Raw genomic sequence first — 17,821 nt, 5'->3', positions numbered from 1 at the left:
TTTGCTGGCGTTGGAAGATGAAGACGTGGAGCAGAAATGGGTAAGGTGGGTGGGGTTATAGCTGGAGTCACTGTGGTTGACGCACCAGACGCGCCTGATCCACGGAGAGTTGTCTGAATCCCATCCAGCCGAGTAGAGAGATCCTGGAGACAGCGGATGATGTGGCCCTGTGCAGCCTCCTGATGTTCTAGTCGGGCTGCCAGTTCTTGCATCGGCCTGGCCGCTTGATCCTGGTCTCCGGCTGGATTCATTAGGTCAGTGCTTACTGTCACAACTGAGGGCCTGAGCTGACGGGAGGCAGCCTCAGTTGTAGGGGCTGAGATGTACCGGAACCTGGGAGGTTGTATCAGACCCCTGGACATGTAAGTAACATGAATAATAACTGCCCGAAGGCGTGACCACGACAACTTAGATAAAAGTCAATGATGTTTATTATGACAACTCCGCATCACAGCAGCAATAAAAGAAAACGTAAAAGTCAGCAAAGAATAAATACAGTTCCTGAGTACTACAGCATGGCAGGAACCACAGGGCACTGGTAGTGTGAGATAGTTCTTATGATCTTCTAGATGGAAAGTCCTTACCAGGCCCGGCTGTAGCAATGGAGATAACCCAGGATTGTACCAGCTGGTGTTCCAGGAAGAGCTGGGTTGCTGAAGGTAAAACAGCTGCTGTGGATACTGGCTGGAACCAGACTGTTGTTAGCACGGAGTGGATACTGGCTGGAACCAGTTAAATAATAAATGAACTTTGGGAGCGATGAAATGTGAACTGAAATGTAGAACTTGAGAGCGGAGAAATAATAATTCCGGTGGAGAGTGGTAAAGTGTAGAAAGGACACCGGCCCTTTAAGGGAAGCTGTACTCTGCTGGAAGCTGAGGCTGGAAGCAGGTAGTGTTGTAGCTGGAAACAGATGAATCCACAATGGATTGGAGAGTCAGGCTACACCGCAGGTGGAATGCTGGTGCGGGTCTCTATGGTGGAAGTCTTGAGACAGGAGCTGGAACCTGGAAGACAATCATAGAAGAGAGACAAACAGGAACTAGGTTTGACAACCAAAGCACTGACGTCTTCCTTGCTCAGGTACAGCTTACTTATACCTGCAGCAAGGAAGGGGTTGGCTAGGCAATTATGCAAATCAACAACACAGACAGCAGATTGGTGGAAATGATCAGATGACAGAATCCAAGATGGCTGCGCCCATGCAGACACTTGGAGGGAAGTTTGGTTTGTAATCCATGTGGTCTGGGAAACAGTAATGGCGGCGCCGGCCACCGGAGACAGGAGACGCCAGGCTGATAGATGCACATTTAACCACGCGGGCACAGCGGAGGCCGCGGCTGATGAAAAGACCACTCTGCATGTGGAAACTCAGGAACAGCGGAATCCGGTCCTGGAACGCTGAGCCCGCCTTAGGAGGCATCTGAAGGGTAAGTAATGGCGTCCAGATACCCGGATCGTGACACCTAAATTCCAAGACTTAATTAAAGCTAAGCTTAGGGAATATTTTGCGGTTAATGTGGAAAGTGATTGCAGCATAGCCACTATATGGGAAGCCCATAAGGCGGTCATCAGAGGGTCTATTATACAATTTGCATCCCGCCGTAAGAGAATGCGGGAAAACCAAATTGCTTTATTAACAAATAACATTGCAACATTGGATCAGGAACACAGACGTACATGCTCTAAAAAAACTCTAGCCGAACTTTCTAAGGCACACGATGGCCTACAATCACTTCTGGCGGAGAACGTTGAGCGCTCACTTCGATGGGCTAACCAAATGTTTTACGATAAAAGTAATAAAGCACACACCTTGTTGGCCAATCGCTTGCGCGCCAAAAAGGCTAACCAATGCATCCATTCAATAAGACAACCCTCAGGTAATATTACTTACGACCCCAAAAAAATCAATAGTGTCTTTTTTGATTATTATAAGACACTCTATAATCTTGATCCCCCGTCCGACCCTTTAGCACAAGCCGATCGGACACAACAATACCTAGACACATGCGCTCTCCCCCGGTTAGACGAGGAGACTAACACTGCTCTCAATGCCGACATCTCTGCTGAGGAAATTGAGGCTGCATTAAAAACCCAGAAACCCTCTAAAGCACCTGGCCCGGATGGATATCCGATGGTGTACTATAAAACCTTCGCCCCTCAACTTATTCCTCATATGGTTTCTCTGTTTAATAAAATACTCCAGGGCACACCATTTCACACGGACTCCACGACATCCCGTATTATAGTAATCCCAAAACCCGGAAAGGATCCCTCGTATTGCTCAAACTACAGACCCATATCTTTGATAAACACCGATCTCAAACTTTTTGCCAAAATACTGGCATCACGCCTGAACACTGTGCTGCCATCACTAATAGATCCTGATCAAGTAGGATTTGTTCCCGGCCGTCAGGCCTCGGACAACACCAGACGTATTGTTAACTTGATTCACCAAATAAACACGACAAAAACACCAGCGATTGCTCTGGCTCTAGATGCCGAAAAGGCATTTGATCGCATCTCTTGGCCCTTTTTGTTTTCTACCTTATCCGCATTTGGCTTCCATGGACACTTTATCACAGCAATAGCGGCTCTCTATTCTAACCCCTCATCAGCGGTCCTGACCAATGGCTTGAGCTCACATCGAATCAACCTGAAGAATGGTACTAGGCAGGGATGCCCTCTCTCACCCCTACTTTTTGCCCTATGCATTGAACCTCTTTTAGCCCGAATCAGACTTAATACGGATATTGGGGGCTTTATAGTGGGTCAGAACCCGTATAAAATATCTTTGTTTGCAGACGACGTATTCTTGACTCTCACTAACCCTTTGATATCTCTCCCTAACTTACAGAGAGAACTACTTTTATATGGTTCCCTTTCTGGCTACAAAATAAATCACACCAAATCCGAGGCCCTTACATTTAATGTTCCACCCCATACCCATAGGATTTTAACGTCTTCTTTCCCTTTTCTTTGGAGACCCTCGGCTATTAAATACCTTGGCATATTTATTACTAAATCCTACACCAGCCTATTTCAGGCTAATTATGTTCCCATAATTAAAACTCTCACACAAGATCTAGATAAATGGGACCGTTTATTTATTTCATGGATCGGACGGATCAATGCCCTAAAAATGAATCTCCTCCCCCGTCTTCTTTACCTGTTTCAGACCATTCCAATAATGGTGCCCCGAGTGACTTTGGCGTCCTTGCAATCACAGTGCAACAAATTTGTTTGGGCTCATCGTAAATCTCGATTACGACGAGCTATGTTGACTAAGAGTGCCACCTCAGGGGGTTTGGGATACCCTGACCTTCAGGCTTATTTTAACGCATGTCACCTTAACCACATAGTGTCCTGGCACTCCCCCCAAGGGATCAAAAAATGGGTAGATATCGAGAATTCACTATATCAGGGTGTCCCCCTCGACTCTCTTACCTGGCTCCCCAGGTCCTGCAGACCAGCCTCGGCCTACTCAGTCCCCACGATTAAATTCACACTCAGACTGTGGGATAAACTCCGCAGCACCCATAATCTATCTTCATACCCCTCACCCTTATCACCCATCTGGGGTCACCCCGCCTTTCCCCCAGGATGCGAGCGAAGAATAGCGGCCCCATGGCAATCCCAGGGTATCACGAGATTCATCCACGTTAAAGGCCACTCAGCACCGACCACTTTTGGAGACATTCAAGAGCGCTTTGGTATCCCATCCTCGTGTCAATACCATTATATCCAAATTCTCAGCTTCCTCAAATCTCAGCTTAAAACCACCCCTCTGAAAACACCCACCTCCTATGAGTATATGTGTTTACGTTCAATTGGCAAAAAGGGGAATATCTCAACAATATACAACTCAATCCTGGCACCAGACCCCCCAATCCGAGAACCCCACGAATTAGCCTGGGAATCAGATCTCTCCCATCCGTTGGAAGACGATCAATGGGAGGAAATTAGAATGCGTATCGCTAAGGCTTCGATTAGTGTAGCACTTAAGGAAACATGTTATAAGGTCTACACCAGGTGGTATCTGGTCCCCTCCAGACTTCACGCCATTTTCCCCACAACCTCTAATCTGTGCTGGAGACAATGTGGAGAGGAGGGAACCTTTTTTCACATATGGTGGACTTGCCCCTCTATCCGCCCCCTCTGGAACACAGACGGAGCACTTATTGCTCAAACCTGCGGGCATTCCTTTGACCTCTCCCCCGACATTGCTTTGCTTCACACCCCCATACAGTCAATACCCAAAACCCAAGACAAGCTAATCATGCAACTTTGCATGGCGGCTAAAGCACTGATCGCTAAATGCTGGAAAGACCATAAGCCACCCTCCAAGGCTGTACTGATGACTAAGATTAATCACATAGCCAATATGGAATACATTACAAGCCTAAGGAATAACACTGTGGCGCAGTTCCACAACACCTGGTCTCCTTGGTACCTCGCCCGCTCTCTACTGATGCCCGGACTCTGCTAAGACTGCTAATATTACTAATTTAGCTAATACTGCTAATACCGCTAGCATTACTATTTCCTCTAGCTCACCAATTGTCCCTCCTTCTGGTATTAAAACAGAAGAATATCCCCAACCTCTTGCTTCCTTATAGGGAACCTTCTTAATCCTCCTCCTCTACTAACACCCGTTTTCTCGCTTCTTCACTCCCTTCCCCCTCCTTCTCTCTCTTGCTTCTATCCTCCATAGATTTACATTCAGTTTGGATATAGAATCAATCCGATAAATAAAAAATAAATTGAGAATTGTTTAGGTTCACAGGTGGACTTTTATAAGACACATTTTGATGATACCGGTTCACCTTTATCACCATAGAATTGTCTTTACTAAGATGGTATGATATGTACACACCATGTACCCATGTTTATGTCCTCAACCTGTACAACCTGACTATTGTTACTGTTTTGGACACTGTTCATTCTCAATAAAAAAATTCTAACTTTAAAACAACAAAAAAAATTGACTTAATGGTCAGACTTTACTATGTCCGCCTAGAAAATGATGATGACATAGGAATAATTATATGGTACGGAGTTAACTGAGAGACAATAGCCTTAAATAGGATAAAGATACTTCCACAAATACACATACCTGAACATATAGATTAGTTCGGTACACTCGGTTAAAATACCTATTTTTTAAAAGTGCAATAGTGTATCTATGGAGAGAGAGAAAACCAAAGTTTGGTTGGCATGAGGTGTATCAGTCATTGCAGTTTACATAGCAAGATACATAATTAAATTCATATAGAAAGTACATACCAATTGGTATATCCAGAAACAGAGTCAGTAAATGCTATAAGCACTGGAACTCCCACATAGGACCCACAATTGTATCTTTAAAATCAGAAAAACATTTCGCCCATTTGTTAATATATACACTCCAGTAATAGAATTACAACTGCAGCCTTTAAACACAAATATTGCAAAAATGAAATAGCACACTTACCCAGAGGATTTCTTTGGCTGCAACCATGTGTGTTGGAGTTTTCAGAATGAAATACTTCTCACACTGGCTGCTATTTAAACTGATGGTATGATTACATCACTTCCCTTAATTAGTGACATGTGTATTAGTTCTAAGTGATGGAAAATAACCATAAGTTCACTTTAGTCTGACTATCTTGCCCAATAAGATTATTTATATGGCTATACCCCATGATAATATACACTCCAGTAATAGAATTACAACTGCAGCCTTTAAACACAACCATTGCAAAAATGAAATAGCACACTTACCCAGAGGATTTCTCAGGTTGCAACCATGCGTGTAGGAGTTTTCAGAATGAAATACTTCTCACACTGGCTGCTATTTAAACTGATGGTATGATTACATCACTTCCCTTAATTAGTGACATGTGTATTAGTTCTAAGTGATGGAGAATAACCATAAGTTCACTTTAGTCTGACTATCTTGCCCAATAAGATTATTTATATGGCTATACCTCATGATAATTAATAAACAATGCCTAACCCGCAGGTTAACATTAAAAAGAAAGATAAATTGACTGCAGCTGTGTGGGAAATTGGTATGCGTTCCACCGGGACACATCCCATATATTCAAATTAACTTCCTCTATTGGCTTATTTACTTGTCGCGACCCCCAGCAAAACTCTCGCTGACGTCACGGACTCCTTCAGCGTGCCGGGCTTCGCGTCTCCGACGTCGCTCGTGTCAGAGACCCTCGCCCACGGCACTGCCTCCAGAGGCCGGGCTCATGGTAGTCTATGGTACTTCATCTTCAGGAAACTCCTCCCTATATCCGGTGGAGCGCATGTAGGAAGTGAATGCGTTCCACCTATAAATCCTGGCTCTCCATAGTTGGTCTAGGGAGGAGAATAGTTATATATAACGGGTGGAACGCATACCGGAAATGGATGCGTTCCACTGGTAATAATAATATTAAAGCCATATTTTTCTCAAATGTGATGAATAACATAACTAACGGGTCAATTGACCGGTAATGCTTCATATTTGTCTTATAAGGCTGCACTTTTACAAAATATAGTAAATCAGCAGTATGATCGTATTGGTATATTGCAAATACATAGCAACAAGATAGATTCCAAATATATACACAGAGCAAGGCCCTCATGTAAAGCAAGACATTGTAAATGGTGTTTTAGTGTGTTATTCACTCAGTGTCATAAAATGACACCAATTAGTGTTTTTGTTTTTTATTATTTTTTTTTTTTTTTTATTTCTTATACCTAATCCCTTAATTGGTGAGCAGAAATCTCTAATATAACCTAAATATCCACATAGGGACTGAGAGTGTTATCTGATTATATTAGCTTTATTTGGTGCTAAGTGTTTTTATAAAATTAAATGAATATGGAACTAAAATTAGTTCCTAATACTAGTGACAACACTGAATTATGTTTTCATAATCTCATATTGAAAAACTTCTAACTAAAGAGTGAACTCTAAATTAAATTAATAACTAAAACTATTAAGACCTCAATTTCAACTGATTGATCTCATATCTAAAAATGTGGAATTATAGAAATGATACAATGTCTATGCTTTCATTCAGACCTTTGGGGGAGAGGGTGTTAAGAGTAAATATCCAGAAGGATTCCCTTCTAGATAGCATCAGTTCTCTATCTCCCCCTCTGGGTCCCAATTTAACTACTTCAAGGATGGTAAACTTCAAATCTTTAGGGTTGGAATCATGTATCTCTAAGAAATGTCGTGGTAGACTATGAATAGTCACCTTATTTTTTATACCTCGTATATGTTCTTGAATACGGAGTTTGACATTCCTTTTCGTTTTGCCCACATACATTAGGTTGCAACTGCATGTGATTCTGTAAATTACAAATTCACTATTGCAGTTTACCCTTTCTCTTAAGGTGTACTTAAAACCATTTTCATAAATCCATGAAAAAGTAGTTTTTTCCATAAATTTGCAGCATATACAATGATTGCAGGGATAACACCCTGAATTTATTTAAAAAAAAGAAGAACTATTATCAGGCTGTTTTGATATGTTTTTCGATCGTAACATACTTGGGGCTAAGATGTTCTTTAAATTACTTGCCCTCTTAAATACTACTTGAGGTTTAGGGGGTAGCGAAGGTCCAAGTATGCTATCTTTTAATAAAATTGGCCAATGTTTCTCCAAAACTTTCGCAATCAATCTATTCTCTCTATTGAATTGTGTTATAAAGGGTTTGCACTTATTGGTCCTTTTTTCCTTTGATGTTCTTTCCTGGCCTAAGAGACTTGCTCTATCCATATTGCTTGCTTTATGTATAGCTTCTTCCACCTTGGTTTGATTATAGCCTCGAGATAGGAACCTGTCTTTAAGGACCTCTGCTTGTACTAGAAATTCACTATATTCACTACAATTTTTTCTTAGTCGAAGAAACTGAGAGTATGGAACTCCATCTATCCAGATGGGATGGTGGCAACTAGACACTGGAATAAAGTTATTTGCGTCGACCTCTTTGAAAAAAGTAGATGTTTTCACTGTCTCACCTATTGTGCCTTCTAACTTAAGGTCCAGGTAATCTATCTTGACGGAATCTGTTTTAAAAGTAAATCTCAAATTGAAAGAATTTGTTTGAAGGTCATTGACAAATTTCTCCACACTTTGTACATCTCCTTTCCATATAATAATCAAATCGTCAATATATCTACGGTAGAATTTGATGTGTTCTTTCTCCACATTTGTTCCATAGATAAAAGTTTCTTCCCACACCCCCATCAGCAGGTTTGCATACGATGGGGCAAACTTAGTCCCCATCGCGGTTCCCTGCTGCTGGAGGTAGTGGGAGTCTTGAAATTGAAAATAGTTATGCTTTAAAATAAAGTCTATACTATCCAAAATGAAATTGGTTTCTGCCTGAGATTTATCAGGATCAGCTGACAAGAAAGATTTTACTGCCTCCATTCCTTTGTCATGAGGAATGGAGGAGTATAACGCCTGGACGTCAATAGTCAGCCATCTTTCATCATTAGACCATATGTATTTATCTAACCGTTGTAACAGACTTGTAGAATCCTTTAGATAGGAAGGTAAAGTTTTAACATAAGGTTGGAGTTTTAAATCAATAAAATGGGAGAGATTTGCAGTGAGAGAATCAACTCCCAAAATGATTGGCCTTCCCGGGGGTGACTGTAAGTTCTTATGTACCTTTGGGAGGTGATAAAAAATGGCCGTGGTGGGATGTTCTACCCATAAATAATCCATTTCTTTTTTACAAATTACTTTACTTCTTTGGGCATCATATAGGAGAGTTCTTAAGTTTTCCTTAAACGATGCCGTTGGGTCTCCATTTAGCTTAATATACATAGACTCATCGTCTAGTATGTTATGAGCTTCTTTAAGGTAATTTGTTCTTTCTTGGAGGACCACGGCTCCTCCCTTATCCGCACTCCTTATCACCAACTCATCCTCCTTTTTAAGTTGTTTCAAAGCTCTTTTTTCTTCCAAATTGAGATTTGAATTAAATGTATTGTTTTTTATTTTTTATTTATTGAAATCTTCCTTGACAGATTCAAAAAATATATCAATATTGCTTCCTCTCGATTCTACCAGATAGAATTTAGAAGGTGGGGCCACTAATGGTTTTTTCTCCCCACTGCCTATCAATGGCATAGGGTGTTTTAAAAAAATGACGTTGTAAAGTGAGAGATCTAATATATTTATTCAGATCTATATATAAATCGAATTTGTTACATGCTGGTCCGGCGCAAACTAGAGACCTTTATTTAATAACGTTGTTTGTGGCGGACAGAGTTCTCTCCCTGAAAGGTTGATGACCCCGGTTTTTGTCCCACTTTCATATGGAATAGTGGCCGCCTTCTTTTTGGGGATTTTTCTCCCCCCTCGTTTGCCCCTCCTATCCCAAAACTTCTTTTTGTACCTTGTGGGGTACGTACATCCATACCTTCCTCTAAAAAATGATCACCCATGGTATTTGGGGAGGGAGATCTGAGAATTTCAAAGTTGTTACTATGCGTGAAGGTTTCAAATCTATCAGATGAAAATCTCCTTCTACGTTGTCCACGATAAGAGGTAGGTCTCATTCTCTGTCTGGTCGGATAAGGGGAATAGTAAGAAGACCTTCTTCTAGTATTTTTCTGATAGTTACCTCTTTTTACAAAAGGTCTTCTCTCGTCTAAATATCCATAGTCACCTCTTTGATTCTCTTGGTACCTTGAGCAATTTTGTGAATACCAATTGTTCTTTTTTTGAGGAAACCTTGGAATAGAAGGATCATTTGATCTGACCACTTTAGACCACTCATAAATTTCATTTCTTTGATAATCTGCTTTGTCTCTAGCAAATTTATTCTGCTTTCTAAAAATGATTTCTTTCTCTACTTCATCTAGACTGTATTGAAGTCTACTAACATCATGTTTGAATTCATCACTAGTTTCAAACTTGACGACTGATAGCTCAACTTTGGTTAGTTCCTCCTCTAGTTTGTGTAACTCTCTCTTTCTCTCAGCTACTAATAGTCCCATTAATTTTAGGGAACAATCTCCTAAAATATCATTCCAATTTTTCATGAAAGCCTCACTTTGGCCTCCAAACGTAGGTTTTTTCATTATTCTTAAGCCCCTAGGAATCCTTCCTACTTCAATGTACTTTTCTAATGTCAATACATCATACCAGTTTTTCATTTCCTTTATTGATAACTTCTCTATTGTGTTTAATTGTGTATAGTAGTCATCTTCTATATTCATGGCTACTGTACAATCTGTATCTTCAGAAAATAAGTTTCTACACTTATGTGATCTAGATGTTCTGTCCTTAAAAATAGGCATATTAGCGGCAGTTACGGATATACAACAGAAAAAATAATAGACAATACAAAAATATCCTTATCTTGCGCTCGCAGAACCAGCAGCACTACAGGCGAGACCTCCGTTGCCGGATCTCAGACAAACATAAGATAGAAAACACAAATCCTGAGCGCGCTCTGTTTGATGTATAGATATAGCGGAAGTCCTTCCAAGTAGGTGTATCTTATACTATGGATAATTGGATTTCTTGGGTTCCTGCAGTGGATAACCCCTCACCAGAAAGTCACCCAAACAAATGGCCCAAGGCCAATTAGAATAAAATATTTAATACAAAAAGAATTCATAAAAGTCTTTGACATGAGAATTTTTTTACAACAGGTTATACATAGATTTTGATAACTCTGACAGCAGAATCCAGTAGGTAGATGTAAACACTCCCTCACCTTAGCAAGGTGTGTGCTTGGCGAAGGGAGTAATTTTCCTAACTGGAATACTGACTAATGACTGATAAGTCCAACGCGTTTCATCAGTTTGACTTCATCAGGGGTAACTTGTTTGGGAAAAAAAAAAAGAAAATACCATTTAACGGTTTTCTTTTTAAAGAATAAGAATAGTTTAGAGAAGTAAATCAATAGGTACCTACCAGAAATATATTTTTGTATTGGAGCACCTATACACTGTATAATTCTGCATACAGAATATTATGATCAACCTAAAGAAGAAAGAGACACCGGGGCTTTAAAGAAGTGTGTCTTCCTTAGGTTTAATCAACATTTATGTAGAATGGAATTAAAAAGTATTACCTTTAGATAATTAAACTCATTGCATAAAAAGAGGTAATAAAGGATCAATAAGTGCAAACCCTTTATAACACAATTCAATAGAGAGAATAGATTGATTGCGAAAGTTTTGGAGAAACATTGGCCAATTTTATTAAAAGATAGCATACTTGGACCTTCGCTACCCCCTAAACCTCAAGTAGTATTTAAGAGGGCAAGTAATTTAAAGAACATCTTAGCCCAACGTATGTTACGATCGAAAAACATATCAAAACAGCCTGATAATAGTTCTTCTTTTTTTAAATAAATTCAGGGTGTTATCCCTGCAATCATTGTATATGCAGCAAATTTATGGAAAAAACTACTTTTTCATGGATTTATGAAAATGGTTTTAAGTACACCTTAAGAGAAAGGGTAAACTGCAATAGTGAATTTGTAATTTACAGAATCACATGCAGTTGCAACCTAATGTATGTGGGCAAAACGAAAAGGAATGTCAAACTCCGTATTCAAGAACATATACGAGGTATAAAAAATAAGGTGACTAATCATAGTCTACCACGACATTTCTTAGAGATATATGATTCCAACCCTAAATATTTGAAGTTTACCATCCTTGAAGTAGTTAAATTGGGACCCAGAGGGGGAGATAGAGAACTGATGCTATCTAGAAGGGAATCCTTCTGGATATTTACTCTTGACACCCTCTCCCCCAAAGGTCTGAATGAAAGCATAGACATTGTATCATTTCTATAATTCCACATTTTTAGATATGAGATCAATCAGTTGAAATTGAGGTCTTAATAGTTTTAGTTATTAATTTAATTTAGAGTTCACTCTTTAGTTAGAAGTTTTTCAATATGAGATTATGAAAACATAATTCAGTGTTGTCACTAGTATTAGGAACTAATTTTAGTTCCATATTCATTTAATTTTATAAAAATCACTTAGCACCAAATAAAGCTAATATAATCAGATAACACTCTCAGTCCCTATATGGATATTTAGGTTATATTAGAGATTTCTGCTCACCAATTAAGGGATTAGGTATAAGAAATAAAAATAAATAATAAATAATAAGAAAACAAAAACACTAATTGGTGTCATTTTATGACACTGAGTGAATAACACACTAAAACACCATTTACAATGTCTTGCTTTACACGAGGGCCTTGATCTGTGTATATATTTGGAATCTATCTTGTTGCTATGTATTTGCAATATACCAATACGATCATACTGCTGATTTACTATATTTTGTAAAAGTGCAGCCTTATAAGACAAATATGAAGCATTACCGGTCAATTGACCCGTTAGTTATGTTATTCATCACATTTGAGAAAAATATGGCTTTAATATTATTATTACCAGTGGAACGCATCCATTTCCGGTATGCGTTCCACCCGTTATATATAACTATTCTCCTCCCTAGACCAACTATGGAGAGCCAGGATTTATAGGTGGAACGCATTCACTTCCTACATGCGCTCCACCGGATAAAGGGAGGAGTTTCCTGAAGATGAAGTACCATAGACTACCATGAGCCCGGCCTCTGGAGGCGGTGCCGTGGGCGAGGGTCTCTGACGCGAGCGACGTCGGAGACGCGAAGCCTGGCACTCTGAAGGAGTCCGTGACGTCAGCGAGAGTTTCGCTGGGGGTCGCGACAAGTAAATGAGCCAATAGAGGAAGTTAATTTGAATATATGGGATGTGTCCCGGTGGAACGCATACCAATTTCCCACACAGCTGCAGTCAATTTATCTTTCTTTTTAATGTTAACCTGCGGGTTAGGCATTGTTTATTAATTATCATGAGGTATAGCCATATAAATAATCTTATTGGGCAAGATAGTCAGACTAAAGTGAACTTATGGTTATTCTCCATCACTTAGAACTAATACACATGTCACTAATTAAGGGAAGTGATGTAATCATACCATCAGTTTAAATAGCAGCCAGTGTGAGAAGTATTTCATTCTGAAAACTCCTACACGCATGGTTGCAACCTGAGAAATCCTCTGGGTAAGTGTGCTATTTCATTTTTGCAATGGTTGTGTTTAAAGGCTGCAGTTGTAATTCTATTACTGGAGTGTATATTATCATAAGGTATAGCCATATAAATAATCTTATTGGGCAAGATAGTCAGACTAAAGTGAACTTATGGTTATTTTCCATCACTTAGATCTAATACACATGTCACGAATTAAGGGAAGTGATGTAATCATACCATCAGTTCAAATAGCAGCCAGTGTGAGAAGTATTTCATTCTGAAAACTCCTACACACATGGTTGCAGCCTGAGAAATCCTCTGGGTAAGTGTGCTATTTCATTTTTGCAATATTTGTGTTTAAAGGCTGCAGTTGTAATTCTATTACTGGAGTGTATATATTAACAAATGGGTGAAATGTTTTTCTGATTTTAAAGATACAATTGTGGGTCCTATGTGGGAGTTCCAGTGCTTATAGCATTTACTGACTCTGTATCTGGATATACCAATTGGTATGTACTTTCTATATGAATTTAATTATGTATCTTGCTATGTAAACTGCAATGACTGATACACCTCATGCCAACCAAACTTTGGTTTCTCTCTCTCCATAGATACACTATTGCACTTTTAAAAAATAGGTATTTTAACCGAGTGTACCGAACTAATCTATATGTTCAGGTATGTGTATTTGTGGAAGTATCTTTATCCTATTTAAGGCTATTGTCTCTCAGTTAACTCCGTACCATATAATTATTCCTATGTCATCATCATTTTCTAGGCGGACATAGTAAAGTCTGACCATGAAGTAAATTTTTAAAGGAATATTACCTCTTTTTTATGCAATGAGTTTAATTATCTAAAGGTAATACTTTTTAATTTCATTCTACATAAATGTTGATTAAACCTAAGGAAGACACACTTCTTTAAAGCCCCGGTGTCTCTTTCTTCTTTAGGTTGATCATAATATTCTGTATGCAGAACTATACAGTGTATAGGTGCTCCAATACAAAAATATATTTCTGGTAGGTACCTATTGATTTACTTCTCTAAACTATTCTTATTCTTTAAAAAGAAAACCGTTAAATGGTATTTTCTTTTTTTCCCCCAAACAAGTTATCCCTGATGAAGTCAAACTGACGAAACGCGTTGGACTTATCAGTCATTAGTCAGTATTCCAGTTAGGAAAATTACTCCCTTCGCCAAGCGCACACCTTGCTAAGGTGAGGGAGTGTTTACATCTACCTACTGGATTCTGCTGTCAGAGTTATCAAAATCCATGTATAACCTGTTGTAAAAAAATTCTCATGTCAAAGACTTTTATGAATTCTTTTTGTATTAAATATTTTATTCTAATTGGCCTTGGGCCATTTGTTTGGGTGACTTTCTGGTGAGGGGTTATCCACTGCAGGAACCCAAGAAATCCAATTATCCATAGTATAAGATACACCTACTTGAAAGGACTTCCGCTATATCTATACATCAAACAGAGCGCGCTCAGGATTTGTGTTTTCTATCTTATGTTTGTCTGAGATCCGGCAACGGAGGTCTCGCCTATAGTGCTGCTGGTTCTGCAAGCGCAAGATAAGGATATTTTTGTATTTTTTATATATATATATATATATATATATATTGCTGGAGAAAAGGTACAGGTGCGCTGGTGATCATATAATAGGGGTTTAATCAGTCCACAGTGAGTGAATCCCTGGGCTGTAGCACTGGTGAAACCAACACCGCTGCAAAACTCCAAAAATGCTCAGAACTCCTTGAGCAAATGTGTCTGGAAAAAATCATGAGACTGTGCCCATAGTGCAGATAAATTTATTACACACACAGATTAAAAACAGAACATTCCATGGATAATAAAAGACTGGTACGAGTCTTTTATTATCCATGGAATGTTCTGTTTTTAATCTGTGTGTGTAATAAATTTATCTGCACTATGGGCGCATTCTCCTGATTTTTTCCAGATAGATATATATATATATATATATATATATATATACACACTGCTCAAAAAAAATAAAGGCAGTGGCAAACGCAGGATTTCTAGATGGGGGTTTCCAAATGCAATCCACAATCTCCCACTCTGCGGAACATTGGAGCAAGTGTAGGAGTCTGGGGGAGCGGTAGAAGAACCTAGTAACGCCCCTGCACATTAATGTAAACATTATATTTTTATACACTGTATACTGTATAATATTTAACACTATAGATCAAGCCTGGAACACCTGTGGCTCTCCAGCTGTTGTAAAACTACAAGTCTCAGCATGCCCTGCCACAGTTTTGCTATAAGGACATGCTGGGATGTGTAATTTCACAACAGCCGGAGAGCCACAGGTTGGCCAGGCCTGCTATAGATGATCTGTAGTATAGGCTGTATCAAACATTTAAATAATATAAATAAATGGTCAAGAAAAGGTTAAACATGCCATAATAAATACACAAACATATTACAACCAGTACTACACTTTCTAAGCACACATTTTCCCACCTCATGGTAAGGCTCGTGTCTCTTCTTCCTTGTAGCTACTCTCTGGTCCAGTGCACTTATTGAGGAGTCAAATCCACACGCACAGCAAAATTGGTAGAAGAAGCTGCTACCACTGGGCATGTGCAGCAGTTCTGCTCTGTCCCTTACACTGCATGATGTGACGGTAGTTATAGTAAATGTATTATATACCATTGCTATTGCTGTCATAATTTAAGCCACTTGCCAAGAGGAGGGGGGTTTCTGGGCAACCAGAACCCCCCCCCCCTGCGTTTGCCTATGAAAGGGAACACTTAAACAATACAATGTAACTCCAAGTCAATCACACTTCTGTGAAATCAAACTGTCCACTTAGGAAGCAACACTGATTGGCAATCAATTTCACATGCTGTTGTGCAAATGGAATAGACAACAGGCGGAAATTATAGGCAATTAGCAAGACACCCCCAATAAAGGAGTTGTTCTGCAGGTGGTGACCACAGACCACTTCTCAGCTCCTATGCTTTCTGGCTGATGTTTTGGTCATTTTTGAAAGCTGGCGGTGCTTTCACTCTAGTGGTAGAATGAGACGGAGTCTACATCCCACACAAGTGGCTCAGGTAGTGCAGCTCATCCAGGATGGCACATCAATGCGAGCTGTGGCAAGAAGGTTTGCTGTGTCTGTCAGCGTAGTGTCTAGAGCATGGAGGCACTACCAGGAGACAGGCCAGTACATCAGGAGATGTGGAGGAGGCCGTAGGAGGGCAACAACCCAGCAGCAGGACCGCTACCTCCACCTTTGTGCAAGGAGCAACAGGAGGAGCACTGCCAGAGCCCTGCAAAATGACCTCCAGCAAGCCACAAATGTGCATGTGTCTACTCAAACGATCAGAAACAGACTCCATGAGGGTGGTATGAGGGCCCAACGTCCACAGGTAGGGGTTGTGCTTACAGCCCAACACCGTGCAGGACGTTTGGCATTTGCCAGCGAACACCAAGATTGGTAAATTCGCCACTGGCGCCCTGTGCTCTTCACAGATGAAAGCAGGTTCTCACTGAGCACATGTGACAGAGTCTGGATACGCCAAGGAGAATTTTCTGCTGCCTGCAACATCCTCCAGCATGGTCGGTTTGGCAGTGGGGCAGTAATGGTGTGGGGTGGCATTTCTTTGGGGGGCCGCACAGCCATCCATGTGCTCGCCAGAGGTAGCCTGACTGCCATTATGTACCGAGATGAGATCCTCAGACCCCTTGTGAGACCATATGCTGGTGCGGTTGGCCCTGGGTTCCTCCTAATGCAAGACAATGCTAGACCTCATGTGGCTGGAGTATGTCAGCAGTTCCTGCAAGACGAAGGCATTGATGATATAGACTGGCCCGCCCGTTCCCCAGACCTGAATCCAATTGAGCACATCTGGGACATCATGTCTTGCTCCATCCACCAACATTGCACCACAGACTGTCCAGGAGTTGGCGGATGCTTTTGTCCAGGTCTGGGAGGAGATCCCTCAGGAGACCATCCGCCACCTCATCAGGAGCATGCCCAGGCGTTGTAGGGAGGTCATACAGCCACATGGAGTCCACACACACTACTGAGCCTCATTTTGACTTGTTTTAAGGACATTACATCAAAGTTGGATCAGCCTGTTGTGTGTTTTTCCACTTTAATTTTGAGTGTGACTCCAAATCCAGACCTCCATGGTTAATAAATTTGATTTCCATTGATAATTTTTGTGTGATTTTGTTGTCAGCACAATCAACTATGTAAAGAACAAAGTATTTAATAAGAATATTTAATTAGTTCAGATCTAGGATGTGTTGTTTAAGTGTTCCCTTTCTTTTTTTGAGCAGTGTATATATATATATATATATATATATATATATATGTACATATATATAAATGCCAGAATGGAGGTGCGGCACTCACGGCATCCAATAATGGACATACAGTGGTCACGTATAATTAGTAACGTTTTTAACTGTCGTCAGACTTTAATATATATACTGTATGTATATATATATATATATATATATATATGTAATAATGAAGTCAAGAATCCAGCAATAGCTGTTATCTAATAAGGTATCTTGCTCCGATGCCCTCCAGGGGACTGCTGTCCCAATGTGTGCTGGCAGCATGGCGGCACTCAGAGACTTCCAATAGCTGCAAAATGTGCTTTTCATGATCAATGTTTCGGGCTCGAAACGTTGATTATAAAATATATATAGTATATATATATATATATATATATATGTAGTATATGGCTTGTAGCAGTGGGAGACAGCCCTCTGTTCCCATGGG

Source organism: Pseudophryne corroboree, chromosome 7 (assembly GCF_028390025.1).
Source record: "Pseudophryne corroboree isolate aPseCor3 chromosome 7, aPseCor3.hap2, whole genome shotgun sequence".
Classification (NCBI taxonomy): Eukaryota; Metazoa; Chordata; class Amphibia; order Anura; family Myobatrachidae; genus Pseudophryne; species Pseudophryne corroboree.
Note: the sequence above shows the minus strand (reverse complement) of the source record.